This window comes from Mustelus asterias, chromosome 26 (assembly GCF_964213995.1).
Source record: "Mustelus asterias chromosome 26, sMusAst1.hap1.1, whole genome shotgun sequence".
Taxonomy (NCBI): Eukaryota; Metazoa; Chordata; class Chondrichthyes; order Carcharhiniformes; family Triakidae; genus Mustelus; species Mustelus asterias.
In genome coordinates, this window is record NC_135826.1 from 35,680,303 (window position 1) to 35,696,877 (window position 16,575).

At 42.7% G+C, this 16,575-nt stretch overlaps 1 protein-coding gene and 1 pseudogene across 3 annotated transcripts in view; one reads left to right on the plus strand and one right to left on the minus strand.

Moving 5' to 3' along the window:
* Positions 1 to 16,575, plus strand: part of LOC144479563 (neurturin-like) — a 128,349-nt gene that overhangs the window by 19,059 nt on the left and 92,715 nt on the right. The window contains exon 1 of one of the 3 annotated variants that reach the window (XM_078198429.1): positions 10,231 to 10,265. The exons of the other annotated variants lie outside the window; for them this stretch is intronic. The gene's annotated coding sequence lies outside the window, so the exon portion shown is untranslated. Of the gene's footprint in view, positions 1 to 10,230; positions 10,266 to 16,575 lie in introns of those variants that run through there. 3 annotated transcript variants of the gene reach the window in all.
* LOC144479795 (U2 spliceosomal RNA) lies at positions 16,041 to 16,243 on the minus strand (annotated as a pseudogene).

Sequence of the window (16,575 nt, forward strand, 5' to 3'; positions counted from 1 at the left end):
GCAAGCTCATATGGCCTGTTCCAGCTATTCCTTCTGCTTTTATTCTTTACACTACATGCCCTGCCTGGCAGGGGATGTCTAGGGACAACTGTTGTGTTTTCTTTGGCTATGATTTTAATATTATGCCTTGTACACTGGGGTAGTCCCTGATCGGTAGTGTTCCTATTCTTGCTCTCACTGGAGAGCAAGAGAAATGTTGGGCACAAGATGACAATTACCAACACAGTGGGAGATTGTGACTGTGCACACTTCCTGAATCATGGTTTCATTACCTCTGAGGGAGATTTGAACAATTGGCAAACTTTGGTGGCTTGCATTTCTCCCTAATTATGGGTCAATCTGTGGTGCGGTGCTTCTGGGAGATTTATGATAGTTTTAAGCATTCATGCCTCTTTTGACTGGAAGCTGAATTCTTTATACGTGCCAGTAATTAAGGCATAAAATTAACAATAGTGGGTGCAAATCCCCCCTTTGGTCCAGTACAATTAACTCTGAGAGGGAACTGGTTAAAATCCCAATTTAAAGGGATGTAAGGAAAGAAATTGGGATTTTTCTTTCATGTGCTTAGTTCGTATCATTGCTGTGTTTCATGCACATTTCCAATATTTTCTGGACCAGAACATGGGGAAAAAAAACTGTTTATGTAATGAGCAAAGCAACAGAATCATTGTTACCGAAATCACAGAGACTCACTGGAGAGAAATTCTTTCCAAGAGCTCAGCAAAACTGAAAGATCCTTGAAGATTTGCAAAGTGTCTCAGCAGGATAGTAATATTAATATCATCTCAGTACGGTGTTAATACTGCAACTCTTGAGAAGCTAAACCAAGCTGACACATCGATGCTCTATTACTGCTGGGGGAGAGTTCAGTGGTGGGTGGGCCATTTTTTAATTCTTCCCAGTAGTATTACTTCAAGTTTTAAGTTACAAAAGGTGATATTTTTTTTAAAATCCTGATGTCCAGATGTCATTGGGTTGTTGAGAAATGCCACCTGCCTTGAAGATATCTGGAGCCAACCGACACTGTGGAGTTGTCACTCTCAGTATTTGGCAAGCTTCCCTGCGTCCTCACCTGTTCAACTCTGCCTCTTTCCAATCTAGCCCACATCCAGGGTTGCCAACCCTCCAGGACGGGTCTGGAGCCTCGAGTGATTAACTCCAGGACACTGCTGTGCACAACCCTGGGGGAAGATCATTGGGACATTCGAAAAAGATGTCGGGTGGGATTTTCCGCTCCCCCCCCCCACCTCCCCAAAATGTCAGCTGGAACTCTCTGGCACATTCACGCCCTACCACTGCTGCCAGCGAGAACGGAGAATTTGGCGCTCAGCCAAATCTCCATTCAATGCAGAGAGACTGGAGAATCCCGGCCCCAGGCGAAGTTGGAGAATTCGGTCGTGTTTTCCAGCGATGGAAACAGCTCGCAAAATTGGCCACCGGCGGAATCTTCCAGTCTCACCGATGCTTGCTGTGTTTTGCGTGTCTCGCCTGGTCCCACTGCCAGGGAACCTGCCACGAGGGTGGGGTCACCCGTAGCGGGACTGGGAGATCCTACTGGTGGGAAGGGTTGGAAAATCCCATCCCATGTGTTTTTTTGTAATTTTCTTTAAATGCTTCCCTTCACCAGATATAGAAGTATTAAAAATGGAGAAAGAAAAGACTGTTTGGTTGGCTGCCAAGCGTAATCTAATTGGATAATGAATCTTTTTTTGCTTTCCAATTGGCGCAGTGCAGCACAAGGATGGATGTGTTGGCTGACTAATGGCTGGAATGTGGGGGCAAGTCATATGATGAAACCTCCAGGAATGCATTTAATCACAGTTGTTAACCCTACACATAGCCTCCTGAACCGCCTGTCAAAGTGCTACCCAGAAATAAAGTCATAGAATCATAGAGGTTTACAACATGGAAACAGGCCCTTCGGCCCAACTTGTCCATGCCGTCCTTTTTTTTTACCACTAAGCTAGTCCCAATTGCCCATGTTTGGCCCATATCCCTCTATACCCATCTTACCGATGTAACTGTCTAAATACTTTTAAAAAGACAAAATTGTACCCGCCTCTACTACTACCTCTGGCAGCTCGTTCCAGACACTCACCACCCTCTGTGTGAAAGAAATGCCCTTGTGGACCCTTTTGCATCTCTCCCCTCTGACCTTAAACCTATGCCCTCTAGTTTAGACTCCCCTGCCTTTGGGAAAAGATGTTGACCATGTACCTCATCTATGCTCCTCATTATTTTATAGACCTCTATAAGATCCCTCTAAGGCTCCTATGCTCCAGGGAAAAAAGTCTCAGTCTATCCTGCCGCTCCTTATAACTCAAACCATCAAGTCCTGGTAGCATCCTAGTAAATATTTTTTGCACTCTTTCTCATTTAATAATATCCTTTCTATAATAGGGTGATCAGAACTGTACACAGTATTCCAAGTGTGGCCTTACCAATGTCTTGTACAACTTCAACAAGACGTCCCAACTCCTGTATTCAATGTTCTGACTAATGAAAGCAAGCATGCCGAATGCCTTCTTCACCACTCTGTCCACCTGTGACTCCACTTTCAAGGAGCTATGAACCTGTACCCCTAGATCTCTTTGTTCTATATGTGTGAAACAAGGGACTGCTGCAATTAGTTGTCACTGCTACACATTACATCATCTTCTTTCCAGGCCAGTGATAGGGATATGAAATGGTTGCAGTGTAAAAGATGTTTCAAGTTACATTGGATAAACTTTAATTAATTCTTATTAAAGTTTATTTATTAGTGTCACAAGTAGGCTTATGTTAACACTGCAATGAAGTTACTGTGAAAATCCAGCTAACCAGCCTGATAATCTAAAGCGAGAACTTAGTACTGCATTAGTGGAAAGCTGAAATAAGAACAGAAAATGCTGGAAATCTTTAGCAGGTGAGGGAGAAACAGAGTTAACTGGTGGGATTTAATGGCCTGTTGGATGTGGGCTGGGGTGTTGGGACCATACCCTGGGGCAGGAAGGTGCTGCCCCATCCCCATCCCACCTGTTAAGTCCTGGGCAGGGAGGGTTATGAATGGCCTTATTCCCCAGATGCCAATTGGAGGCCCCTAAGTGTCCACTTGGGCCTCATCCCACCATTGTTGGCATTCCCCCGGTGGTAGGAGGGGACCACGCCATGTGGGTAAACTGCTCGCTAAATCTTGGTGGACAGGCCTGTAGACTGGTGCGGGAGGGGGTGGTCCTTCTTTCTCAGATAGCCTGTGCCAGATGGAGGATCTCCCATGGCAAAGGAGAGACCCACAGGGAGAGACCATCACCCCACTACTCACCAGTCCCAGAAGAGTTCCAGTGAAAATTCATTGAGCTGAAGCATTGGACAGAATTTAATGGTTCAGACAAGGGGCCTGTTCACTGGCTGAAGGGCCACTGGCAATTCCACTAGGACCATATCCAGGAGCCCCAACAGGATTAAATCCCAATTGGGCGGTTCCATGGTTCACAGCTCCTGGAGAAGAAATTTCATAGAATCATAGAATCCTACAGTGCAGAAAGAGGCCATTCAGCTCATCGAGTCTGCACCAACCACAATCCCACCCAGGCCCTATCCACATATCCCTACATATTTACCCACTAACCCCTCTAACCTATGCATCCCGGGACACTAAGGGGCAATTTAGAATGGCCAATCAACCTAGCCCGCACATCTTTGGACTGTGGGAGGAAACTGGAGCACCCGGAAGAAACCCACGCAGACACAGGGAGAATGTGCAAACTCCACACAGACAGCGACCCGAGCCGGGAATCGAACCCAGGTCCTTGGAGCTGTGAAGCAGCAGTGCTAACCACTGTGCTACCGTGCCGCCCATTTCCTGCAGGAATTTCTCCTCTAGGACAGATGTCCACCTCCAGGTGTCCACAGCCAATCGTTCTCCAGTACCCCCGGGGAACAGTGGCAACTGCCAGTACTGCAGTAGGCCTGAGGATCATTGCTGGTATCCTGGAGTGGGGTGGGATTGCTAGACACAGTCCAGGTGCTGAGATGATTGGCCTCCAATAACCATCCTCCTTTGTGTTGTGTATGACTCCAACCAGTGGAGAGTCTCCCCCACCCCCGATTCCCATTGACTTCAGTTTTGCTTGATGCTTCACATGGTCAAATGCTACCTCGATGCCAAGGGCAATCACTTCACCTCAGCTGGAATTTGACTTTTTGTCCATATTGGAACCAAGGCTGTAATGAGGTCTGGAGCTGACTGACCCTGGCGGAACCCAAATCGAATGCCATGTTGCTATGCAAGTGACATAGGCTAGCATTGTTGACAACATCTCTTGTCACTTGGCCAACAATTGGGAGTAGGCTGATGGGACAATAATTGGCTGGATCGGAGTTATCCTGAACCTGGCCAATTATCACCCTTGTCTGTAATCATTAGTGTCGATGGAGAACTCCCAGCCACCTGACGAAGGAACAGCCTGTTCCGAAAGCTAGTGGTGTTTGCTACCAAATAAACCTGTTGGACTTTAACCTGGTGTTGTTAGACTTCTTACTATAATCATTAGCACAGTGATGGAAGGTTTCCTTGACAATGCTCTCAAGCCACACTTACTCAGCAACAACCTGTTCACCAAGGTTCAGTTTGGGTTCGAGCAGCGCTACACAGATCCAGACCCCATTATAGCCTTCATTCAAACAAGGACAAATGAGCTGAATTTCAGGGTGAGAGTAATTGCTCTTGACATTGAGGCAGCTTTCGACCGAGTGTGGCGTCAAGGATTCCTGTTAAAATTAGGCTATCTTGTTGCATCTCTGAATGAAATCTCTGGCTGGTTAAGAAAAATTGCTGAGCTGTTCAGAGCACCTGGTTTTGCAGGGGACCCATCTCCGCAAGGAGTTGATTTGAAATTCTTTTGATCTGTGAGATCCTTTTGATCCTTCAGATGCATACAACACTGGGAAACAGGAAACTTTTCATCCTATCAGTCTGGCTGGATTTGAAACCAGGCTCCAGAGGTGAAGGGGCAGATTCTCTCACTCACTGTCACACAGCTCCCCTCGGGCAATCGAAGATGGAAGCTTTTTGGGATCGGCAGCAATTCCATCTGCCTTCTTTTTATCATTGCAAACAATTTGTCACTATCACCTTGACATCAAAGTCCAGAGACTGCAAGGTGCTCACGTTACTTCTGCTGAGAATGTACATGTGAATATGAGTTTTAAAGGAGACCGCATGATACTCCAAAATCTTCTGAACGTTGTTTGAAGATCGAATTATAGGGAAGAATTTGAATTTTATTTTCTGCCTGCCATCTGTACCAAAATTCATTTTGTTTACAGATTCCCCATTACCCAAAAGCACCCCACAATACAAACAGCTGCAAACGTTAATGTCATTTGAAAATAAAAGGTGTATTTGATCATGATTTCCATATTATATGCTCCGCATGATACTTACTAATTTGTTGATCCGGACAAAGTCTTCTATTGGTGCAATGGGCAGGAAGTTGCTTGGGAATGTATCAAGGCCAGAACATCATTGTTTGATATATCTACCCCTTATCCCCAGTATCCTGACACATCCTGGGTATGATTCCATTGATTAAAAACATAGAAACATAGAAGACAGGAGCAGGAGGAGGCCATTTGGCCCTTCGAGCCTGCTCTGCCATTCATTACGATCATGGCTGATCATCCAATTCAATAGCCTAATCCTGCTTTTTCCCCATAACATTTGATCCCATTTGCCCCAGATGCTATATCCAGCCGCCTCTTGAATACATTCAATGTTTTGGCATCAACTACTTCCTGCGGCAATGAATTCCACAGGCTCACCACTCTTTGGGTGAAGAAATGTCTCCTCACCTCCATCCTAAATAACTATTCTTCTGTGTGATGCTCGGCACCAAATATCACCTTGTTGTTCAGTCACAGCTTTGCCAAGTCCTCTACTTCAGCTGGGATTACCCAGCCTGATCCTCTTTTGATTTGAGATGATATCAGTGTGCTGGAGATTGTAAAATGTATGTCCCTGTTTAAAAAGGGAGTAAGGGGTAAACCCGATAACTACAGTCTTGCCAGCCTAAGGTTGATGGTGAGGAATTTGAAGACGACAATCCAGAAATTAATCATCACTTGGAAAAGAACGGACTAATAAATTAAAGCCAGTGTGGATTTGTTAAAGGCAAATCACAATTGACTAAACTGATTGCGTTCTTTGATGAGTAATGGAATGGGTTGAAGAAGAAACCACAGTTGATGCAATTTTCCACTTTGTCTAGGATACCTGAGTGATACTTCAGCTAAGATCAGTTAGCTCATTACAGACCAAGGATTGAACTTAAAGGACACCACTCTACAACCCCTTATATTTACCCACAAATATTTTACCCCTTGCAAAAAGTCAAGTAAGAAACAGATTATGCTGAAGAACTTTTGGCAGCTTTGAGCTTCACAATGAGAACTGCCACAATGACACCAATTTATTGGACATTAACCATCATTGTTTTACCTTTAACAATCACTGCATTGATCCATCGGAGTCAGGAGCATTGGTTTACTGTGAATTTACGCCGGAATTCATTGCCACAGAGGGCTGTGGAGGCCGAGACGTTGAGCGTCTTCAAGACAGAAATTGATAAATTCTTGATTTCTCGAGGAATTAAGGGCTATGGGGAGAGAGCGGGTAAATGGAGTTGAAATCAACCATGATTGAATGGTGAAGTGGACTCGATGGGCCGAATGGCCTTACTTCCGCTCCTATGTCTTATGGTCTTATGGTCTTATGGCATCTCCACATCATTATTGTGAATGAATCAGTGTCATTCCAGGATTTTAACAGTAATTTAGCTGCATCTGGAGATTAGGGATTGGATTGAGTTTAAAAACTGTGGGATGATCTACATGCTTTGGATGAGATGTAAAAGCTTCAAATAGGATCTTCCCCAATTGAATTTATTAAATCTAATGACATTCTATCAGCGCTCACCGTCCATTATAATACAAACCTGGCCAATCCTTCCAAAATTCTTCAAAGTAGAACTTTGATTTGATGGCTTTGAGCTGTGTCTTTCGTCCTGAGGTTGATTCCGGAGACCATTGCTTTTATAACATTTAGTCAAGCCGAGATACTCTAGTTTGGTCCTACAGCCATCTTGCACAAATGCAATAGCAATTTAAAAGTGCCTCGGGTGCTATGGGAAGTTTAGAAGGGAACTGAAAATTAATTGAATTTGCGAGAAGACTATTTCTGAAAAAGTGATGATTCTACATTTCCTATACAATCTTCCAAGCAAATTCACGTTTGAAATACTTGAAAAATGTGACAATTTGTTTGAGAAATGACCTCTTAGTTCACATTGTATTGTATTCGAAAGAAGTAAGTGCATAAAGTTAAATTTAAACATTGTTGTTCTCCCATTGAATAAGGTTATTCTGTGAGTTTCTGAGACATGCACCCAATTTTAACCCTGTGTAAGTGAATGAGTTAGTATTGTCTGGAATTCTCCCATCCTGCCTACCACGGGAATTGTAGCGGGCAGGGGGCAGACCATATAAAGGTCCATTGACCTCGGGCGGGATTCTCCGGTTTTTAGGTGAACACGGCCGGAGAATCCCGCCGATTGAGTTAAAAGTTGCTCGATATATAAGAGTACCAAACTGAGTTGGATACTCTCAGCTAGGCATGGCTGCTATAATTAGTATCAATACCTTGGCTTATTGAGGCGAAAGCCACCCAAGCTTCTTTCTCAAGTCCAGTGACACTTACTGGACTTTGGGAACATAGGATAAGTGCCAGATCCGACTTGGCAGTGATTCTCCCCTGTTGTCTCATGACTAAATGTCACTTGCTTGGGTGCCAAAGGGCCTCCAGCTGTCAACACAGTGAGTGGTGTATGGACGTGCGCTGGAGGGGAAGAGAGGAGAAAGAATTGGTGAGGAAAAATAGAAAAGATGAACTTGATGAGTAACAGAGGGCAGGTCTGTATTCAGAATGTTGGGAACATTTGCAGCAGTTTAACACTGAATAGAGCGTGACAATTAAAGCTAGTTTAGGTAGTTCACACACAGGCAATTAAACAAGGCAGTAAAGATTTTTTCATCAGTGAGTTCAAAAACTTGAATCGACAAAATTCCTGGGGGAGATGTACCTTCCGGTCTGAAATGTTAAATGGTTCAGAGGAATGTTTTCCACTGTTGTGTTACACTTGGATCCAAGCTTTATGGACAGACTAAATCCAGACACAATGAGCAATGTGCCCGCAAACAGATAAATGTCCAGTGTTTATGTGGAGGTGGTCACTTGTTACAACTGGCACACATCGATTCACCTCCCAGTGTGATTAATACCAGCAATTCTTACTGAATTAGAGTATTACTGAATTAAAGTATGATACACATTCTATAGCCTGGAACTTTCGGGATGATGAACAGCATTATGACAGCTTTGTCACTGGGGCGAATTTTACTGTCCCGCCCGCCAAGGGAATCCGAGCGGGTGAGGGATGGCCCATGAAGAGGTCCATTGACCTTGGGTGGGAATTTCCAGTTTTGTGGCAAGCAAGTCTGGAAAATCCTGCCCATTAGCCGGAATTTTACCGCCATGCGTTCCTCGGAATTGGGGCGGGCGCGGCTCGCAGAATGGAATTCTCCGTTGGCCTCGGGCGGGATTTTCGGAGTCTCGCCCGAACGAGGTCATAAAATACCGGCCATTGTGTCTGAAATGGGGATTGAATTGGCAGCGCGGAAGGAGATAGAGAGACTAGGTACACAAGCGCCACTTTAATTCCAAGATATTCAAACATGCACGAATGAAATTCGCAAATTAATTTCTGTAAACTGTTTATAAACATATTAAAGTTTGTCAATATGAAGGTATTGTATTTTTTTAAAGTTAGTCAAATACTAAGGTCCAACTCAAGAGCATTTCATGAGAAGTCAGAAGTTGTTATACTGACTACATGAGTTTACATATTGAAATTTTCCTACAGGCTTTCATGCCAATATATCTTTGGCAGTGTCTAATATTGGCCAGCTCCATCCTCTGCTGTTCATCCCAACTGATTTTTCAGTGCTGGGAACAGTTCAATTCTTGTATTTGTGCTTCCGGCTCCATTGGAGACTGTAATGACCTCAACGTGGCCCATGAGGTGGGCCTCTTGGAGTATGAGCTCCCTGATTGAGGGAATGATTATCTGCCTGATCGAGGAGTCTTACCTGTGTATACATTGAGGAGTGTCAGGTGTACTAGCACTTTGGATTCTGACTTTATACCTGAAGCTCTCATAGGAGTGGAGGTAAGTCTGTAAATGAAGGGGACCTGGTGAAGGGACACTGGCCTCTGAAGAGTTATTTCAGAGACCGTCTGGGGAAGAAAGGAAAATGGTTGCAATCAGCCTCGGCTGCAGCAACAGGGCATAGCTAGTGACCTCTGGACTTGATGAAGAGAGATTACATTTTCACTGAGCCCTTCAAATTTAAATCTTCCTTCCTCCACCACCCTTCCCAAAACGATAGCAAAACTGTATCCCAGGAATGGAACTAGTATTCCTAACACCTGGTGTTGTTATGGTGGGAGTAGTGGAAAATTTCATTTTCATATCCATACTTGCGCAGAGAAATTAGATCAGTGAGTGGCCCTCCTTCATAGGCCTCAAGATTGAAATCGGGCTTGTTCACTAACTGTGACCCCAAGAATAAGATTAAATACATTTAATACACGCTGAATATTTCATAATGAGTTATAGGAAATGCCTAATCATTTATATATTACTAGAACTATCATCAACTTCAAATGGTAAAAAAAAAAGAATTATTTACACTTTGGACGCTGAGGGAGCGCATGTCTCTCACAGTCAATGTTGTGAGCAATCAGCACGCACCTCACTTCACTTACCCTTGCTTTATATGCGTATCACTTCAGTTATACTGGTAGGAAAAAAAGCTACGCAGACTGAAATCCGTGGAATGTGGCAACCCTGTGTATGGGCAAACGGTCAACAAAATGCCTCATGGGCTGCACTCAGAACCCAGATGGATGCATATAGCCCCCCAGGCCACAGGTTGCCCATCACTGAATTAAATGTTGTCCTCACTTTGTGTAGGATACCTCCATTCTACTAGGTTCCTCTTTCTCGTACCTTGTTGTTGTTCTCCAGACTGATTATGATAATAGATGCAACAGCGAATTAAGATTTGTTTTTTGTGGAGATCGGAAGGTCATTCTGCAATTTATCACATTCATGTTCACATGCATGGGAACAACTGCAAATGCCACCCTGGCAGGGTACATAGCTAACGTAAGTGTTGCTGTGCAACGTTGACATAATATTTTCTGTGACTATTGGTGATTTAACCAACTGTTCTCATTCATACACAATGCTTCCTATCGAATTGTTCTGTATGGTACAAAATGCCTTGCAGATTTTAATGGAACTCAGGGGTGAGATTAGAGATTAGTCCTGGAGTTTACTAGAAATACCTTTGCTATGATATTCTCTGACCACCTCAGTACAATTTTTGATTTTTCTGCACTGATTATGATTGCCTTCTCTCCAATTTGTTGGAGAGCGTTAATGCATCTTTCTTCTGAAGTACTTTGGGAGTTGTCACATTTTACATAACTGCTTTTTCACAATCATATTCCAAGAATATATTTTCCCTGACTTCCAAAAAATGTCTCTATATTTGATCATGTTTGACTGAAGCCACATTCCCTCTCCTCCTCGACACAGTTTTCACCACTTTTGCTATCAGTATCTTACAATGCCACATTTATCAGTCTCTATTAGCATGTTTTAGCATTCATATTCATTGGACAAATCTCTTTGCATAATATTGTAACCAGTTGAATATATTAATTTGCCAACGAGTAACTGAAACAGCTGTATTTGGAATTGTCCTTTGAGAAGGTTCAGGGCGAGCAACAAAAGATGATTCTGAGCAGCAGGAAATTGTGCTCAAGGTCATTGAGGTTGGTTTTGTATACTTTGGAAAAGGTTTCGAGAGGATGCAGGAAATTAATAAAGTTGATCCCGGAAAATCGTTCATTATGGTGGAGGGTTCAGCTATTGGAGAACACATGTTAAAAATTGGGGAGTTAGGGAGAATGGAATGTTTACACCCAGAGACTGATAAATTAAGGAAGTAGCTATTGAGGAATATCATTCAAGTGGCCATCCTAAATAGGTTTAGGAGATCAATGCGTATTCTCTTAGTGAATGAATGTTAATGCCGCAGGTTCCAGCAATTTCAACTAAGCCAAAACCAAACTGGTGGGCGCACACAGTTTTGTTGTGAATGAATTCCGCAATATGTACAGCAGTAAATGCCATGAATTCACTTATTAGATGATTTAATGGCGTCGGGTTGATGTAAAACAGGTGTTAGCAGGGAATAGGTTACAGCAGTAAATTAAATACGGCAAAGTGACCATTCTCCAATTCAAAATTAAATCCGATTATGGGAAGATGTTTTCAATGTAAAATTGAACGCTAAGGTTAAATGCTACTAAATTAATAGATAGATATCCTATTCGTGAGAACATCTGGATGTATCTATCTGATAATAATAAAAATACTTTGATAGCATGCACATTCCATCTGTCAAGTCGTCCTTTTTGTTTGGGCGATGTTTCATATTCCTAAAATAGAAATTAGTTGGTAAGGGTAGCACCAGTCACTTGTTAGTAAAGTAGCTAAAAGCTTACTGATTTAAGGAGTACAAATGTATGAAATGAATGAATTGGTTAACATCAGCCTGCACAATGCATCAATTAGAGAGAGGGGAAGGGGAGCCAATTAAATTACTTCCAATTATTTTTGAAATGCTCTTGGCTGCCATCTCTGCTTTCTCTCTGGTAACATAAGATAAACTCCACAGTAACATCATTAAACTATCTGTTAAATTATCTCTTCAATCTGAATTCCTTCATTAACACTGTACTCAAGCTTACAGCCTCTTTGAAAGGCCAATGTTTTGAGCTGAGATTCTATCTAATGATATCATTCAGTCAGCTGAAGAGCCTTAAGGGAGGGATTTTAACTCCCTCCACCCAATGAAAATCGGGAAGAGCAGGAATTAAAATCAGAATAATATCAGGCTGCATTTTCAATATCCTGTGGCCATGTTAATTTTCTTCCATCATATACCTGATGGAATCTGTCCCACTCTTACTGCCGGACATTGGCATATGTTGGCAGTTTGAATTGTGCTGCCCATTAAAATGGACCAGGCCACCTACTGAAGGATTAGAGTGGTTTTCCGCCCAGAGTTAAAATTCCCCCATAAGGGTTAATAATCACACCAGTTTAAATATTACATAAGCTGCTGTGAGAAAATAAAACGTATTTATAAAAGTCTTCACAGATAAGCAAGAAGGTCTTTAGTCTGAGAGAATTCATTAAATTAGTCACCTGGAACTGGGAGAAGGACTGATCCCCACAGAGATCGTCACAAACTGGAACATCACTAATAACTTGTAACAATGATGGGTTAGGTCAGCTAACATGATTAAGTCTTCACACTGATTGGATATTTTTTATAATTAAGCAAGTGTGGGGTGATTGTGATTTGTTTCAGTATCTATACCTTATGAATGGTGTAACCTTAATCAATAACTGTGAGTGGATAGAGAACTCCTATAACCTTAATTGTTATATGCTAATTACTTATAATTGAATTTGAAACTATAACTGCCCATGTATTTCTGAATTCTGGGCTTTGGCTGGTTACCGGCATTGATCTGTGACTGTCCAGGGTCCTCACTATATAACTTGATTAAAACATCTGTTTAAGAGAACTCCGTGACTTGCTCTGGTTATTTGAAAGCTAAAGTTGTGATCAATTTAAAGACTGAATGTCGAAGCCCGCAAACCCCTTTAACAATTGTAACTCCTTGCATTCTGCAATATGAGCATATTGCAGTCTCTCATGGTTGCCATTCCCCTCTTAGAGCATGGTATCTGCAGAGAAAGAGAGAGCAATCTCTCATCATCATCAGTACAACTCTTTTGGGTTACTGTACACTGCAAGTCTAAGTGGACCCTTCCTGAGGGACACAGAAGCTATGACTTCTGCAATTATATTCAACTGCACATTCCTTTACTGGGACAGTGGATTCTGTATTGAACGTCAGCAGTGGTTAAACATTGCAGATGTTAATATTCTAATTAAATATTTGAAATTTGAACCACTTAAAAGGCTGAATGTAATCGATGGATTGTAATGTACAATACCACATTCTGTAGTGGGGAAAAAAACTATAAAGTTTAATAGTATTACTTAATATTTACAGCATAGAAACAGCTCTTTGAGCACAACAGGTTCATGGCCCTCAGAAAGATTCTTTCAGCCTCACTTAATCTCAATCTATTGATATATTCTTCTGTTCCTTTCTCCCTCATCGACCAATCAAGATTGCCCTTAAATATGTTATTCAAAAATGATATTTGTTTTAATGATTTATTTCAGCGTATTTTTTGTAATTGTAACCAGATACTTTCTTCATATGACAAATCATAGGCCTACTGGGAAATAGTAACTCACTCTAACTCAGCTAGAGTTTCTCATGCTTAGCTATAACCGTCCTTCACGAGCAACTTGTGGTTTAAGGCTAATTTTTGTAAAGATGTTTTCTCACGCGAGCAGTAAAGTCCAGTCTTGGCACACCGATTTTGCTCTGTCCTTTATTCATGTATTTGCTTTTGTAAAACTATAATGCAGTGGAAAGTGCGACCTTTAAGGAGAGAGGAATGTGGGGGATGTCTTTGGTATAATAATGTCTGTCTGTTCAATGTGAAAGAAATTTGTTACGTTCTTCTGAATCAATTCTTCAACCTTACAGCGCAGAGTGGGTTCTGATTGAATGGAACATATGTCAGAGCAGAGAGGATAAAGTAAAAATGAATTTATAGATCACCTATATGCCTCTCTGAAACATATTCATGGAAGAATCATAGAAGGCACGGTAGCACAGTGGTTAGCACTGCTGCTTCACAGCTCCAGGGACCTGGGTTCGATTCCCGGCTTGGGTCACTGTCTGTGTGGAGTTTGCACATTCTTCCTGTGCCTACGTGGGTTTCCTCCTGGTGCTCCGGTTTCCTCCCACAGTTCAAAGATGTGCGGGTTAGGCTAATTGGCCATGCTAAATTGCCCCTTAGTGTCCCGGGATGCGGAAGTTAGAGGGATTAGCGGGTAAATATGTGGGGATATGGGGATAGGGCCTGGGTGGGATTGTGGTCGGTGCAAACTCGATGGGCCAAATGGCCTCTTTCTGCACTGTAGGGTTTCTATGAAGGCACCATAGAATCCCTACAATGCAGAAGGAGGCCATTCGACCCATCGAGACTGCACCAAAAATAATCCCACCCAAGCTCTATCCCCATAACCCCACACATTCACCCTGCTAATCCCCCTGACACTAAGGGGCAATTTAGCATGGCCAATCCACCTAACCCGCACATCTTTGGACTGTGGGGGGAAACCGGAGCACCCGGAGGAAACCCACACAGAGACGGGGAGAACGTACTAACTCCACGCAGTCACCCAAGGTCAGAATCGAACCTGGGTCCCTGGCGCTGTGAGGCAGCAGTTTTAAGTTTATTTATTAGTATCACAAGTAGGTTTACATTAACACTGCAATGAAGTTATTGTGAAAATCCCCTAGTCGCCACAGTCTGGCACCTGTCCATAGAACATAGAACATTACAGCACAGTATAGGCCCTTCGGTCCTCGATGTTGCACCGACCAGTTGCATTGAGGAGGAATTTAACATGGCCAGTGCATCTAAACCAGCACATTTTTGGACTGCGGGAGGAAAGTGGAGCACCTGGGCTGTGAGGCAGCAGTGTTAACCGCTGTGCCACCGTGCCAGCCCAAAGCATTATTAAAGCATTTTATATGAAATTACTTAATTTGAATTTGTGCAGCAACTATTTTGTACATCAAACCCACCAATAGCATCTTGGTGATTCACCAGTAGAATAGTTTGTGGTCATTTTTGGGCAGGAAATGAGCTTATTTTAAATAGTCTCAGGGCATTTGTAACAACAGCAGACAGATCGAGCCTTGCATTTAAATCTTCTCCAAATGACTCCCTCCGTCCTAAACGGAGTGTCAACTTGAATTACATGCTCTAATCCTAAAATGGGCTTTAAAGTTTACCTTCTGATTTAGAGGCAAGCGTGGCACCAAAGGGCCATCCTGGAATAATGTAACTGATACAAAGTTGTATGGAATGAATAAGAGCACAGTGTCTGTTTAAAATTGATTTGTAACATTATCTTGAACTTGTGTTGTCGGCATGAATTTGGCAATGTGAAGAGTTGAGAACTTTGCTGTGCTATTTGCTTCCGTTGGAGTTGCAGAGAAATTCTGTCCTTCCTTCCAAAAACGAGCTCAGTGTGATTGTGAATTGTCCCCTTCCCAACACCTTTTGTTTGTTTAACATGTCCTGCCCAATTTTGCATGGGTGTTTTTGATTGGCTAGTAACAGGCCTTTAGCAGTCCTCCGCATGCACGCTTTGTTATGCCAATAGGCGGGTAACAAGACTCAGATGTGAGTGTATAAGGTTAAGGGGTGAACTGATTTTTTAAAATACTTTTCCAATTCAATCAAATCAAATCCAATTCAGAGTCTCAACAAGTTGAGACATTTCAGATCCAGGCTGACAAGACAGGGCGAGCGACCAAACCACCCTGTCCTGGGCCTGATCTACATGAGCCAAGCTGATTGGAGAAGGGGGAGGTTCCTCCTCCAAGACTTGAGCTCATTTGCATCTTAGCCAAAAGGCCGAGATGCCGCTTTTAAAAATTGCTTCATATGAAACATATGAAGCTTCAGCGTAACCCAATGACCTCGAACAAGTGCGGCCGACAATGGGGTGCCGACCATACACTTGATCTTAGCCAAAAGGCCGAGAAGCGTTAAGGGGTGAACTGATTTTTTTAAAATACTTTTCCAATTCAATCAAATCAAATCCAATTCAGAGTCTCAACAAGTTGAGACATTTCAGATCCAGGCTGACAAGACAGGGCGAGCGACCAAATCACCCTGTCCTGGGCCTGATCTACATGAGCCAAGTTGATTGGAGGAGCAAAGCAACACCTCCTCCAAGACTTGAGCTCATTTGCATCTTAGCCAAAAGGCCGGGATGCAGCTTTTAAAAATTGCTTCATATGAAACATATGAAGCTTCAATGCAACCCAATGACCTCAACCAAGTGCAGCATCCAGTCCATACTACACTTGATCTTAGCCAAAAGGCCGAGAAGCGATAAGGGGTGAACTGATTGAAGTGTTCAAGGTAATTAAAGGAATCGATAGGGTAGACAGGGAGAAACTAATTTGCCTGATAGATAGGGTTGCTAACCCTTCAGGATGGGCCTGGACTCTCCAAGAATTGAGGATTAACTCCAGCACACTGCTGTGTCCAACCCTGGAGAAAAATCATCCAGATATTAATAAATGTTTTTGTAATTTTCATTGAACACTTCTCCTTACCATTCATAAGATGATTATTCAATACATCTTCAATAAATGTATTGAACATGGGAAAAGGCTGTTTGGATGACAGTCAAGCATCATCCAATTGGGTTTTTTGTTTCCCA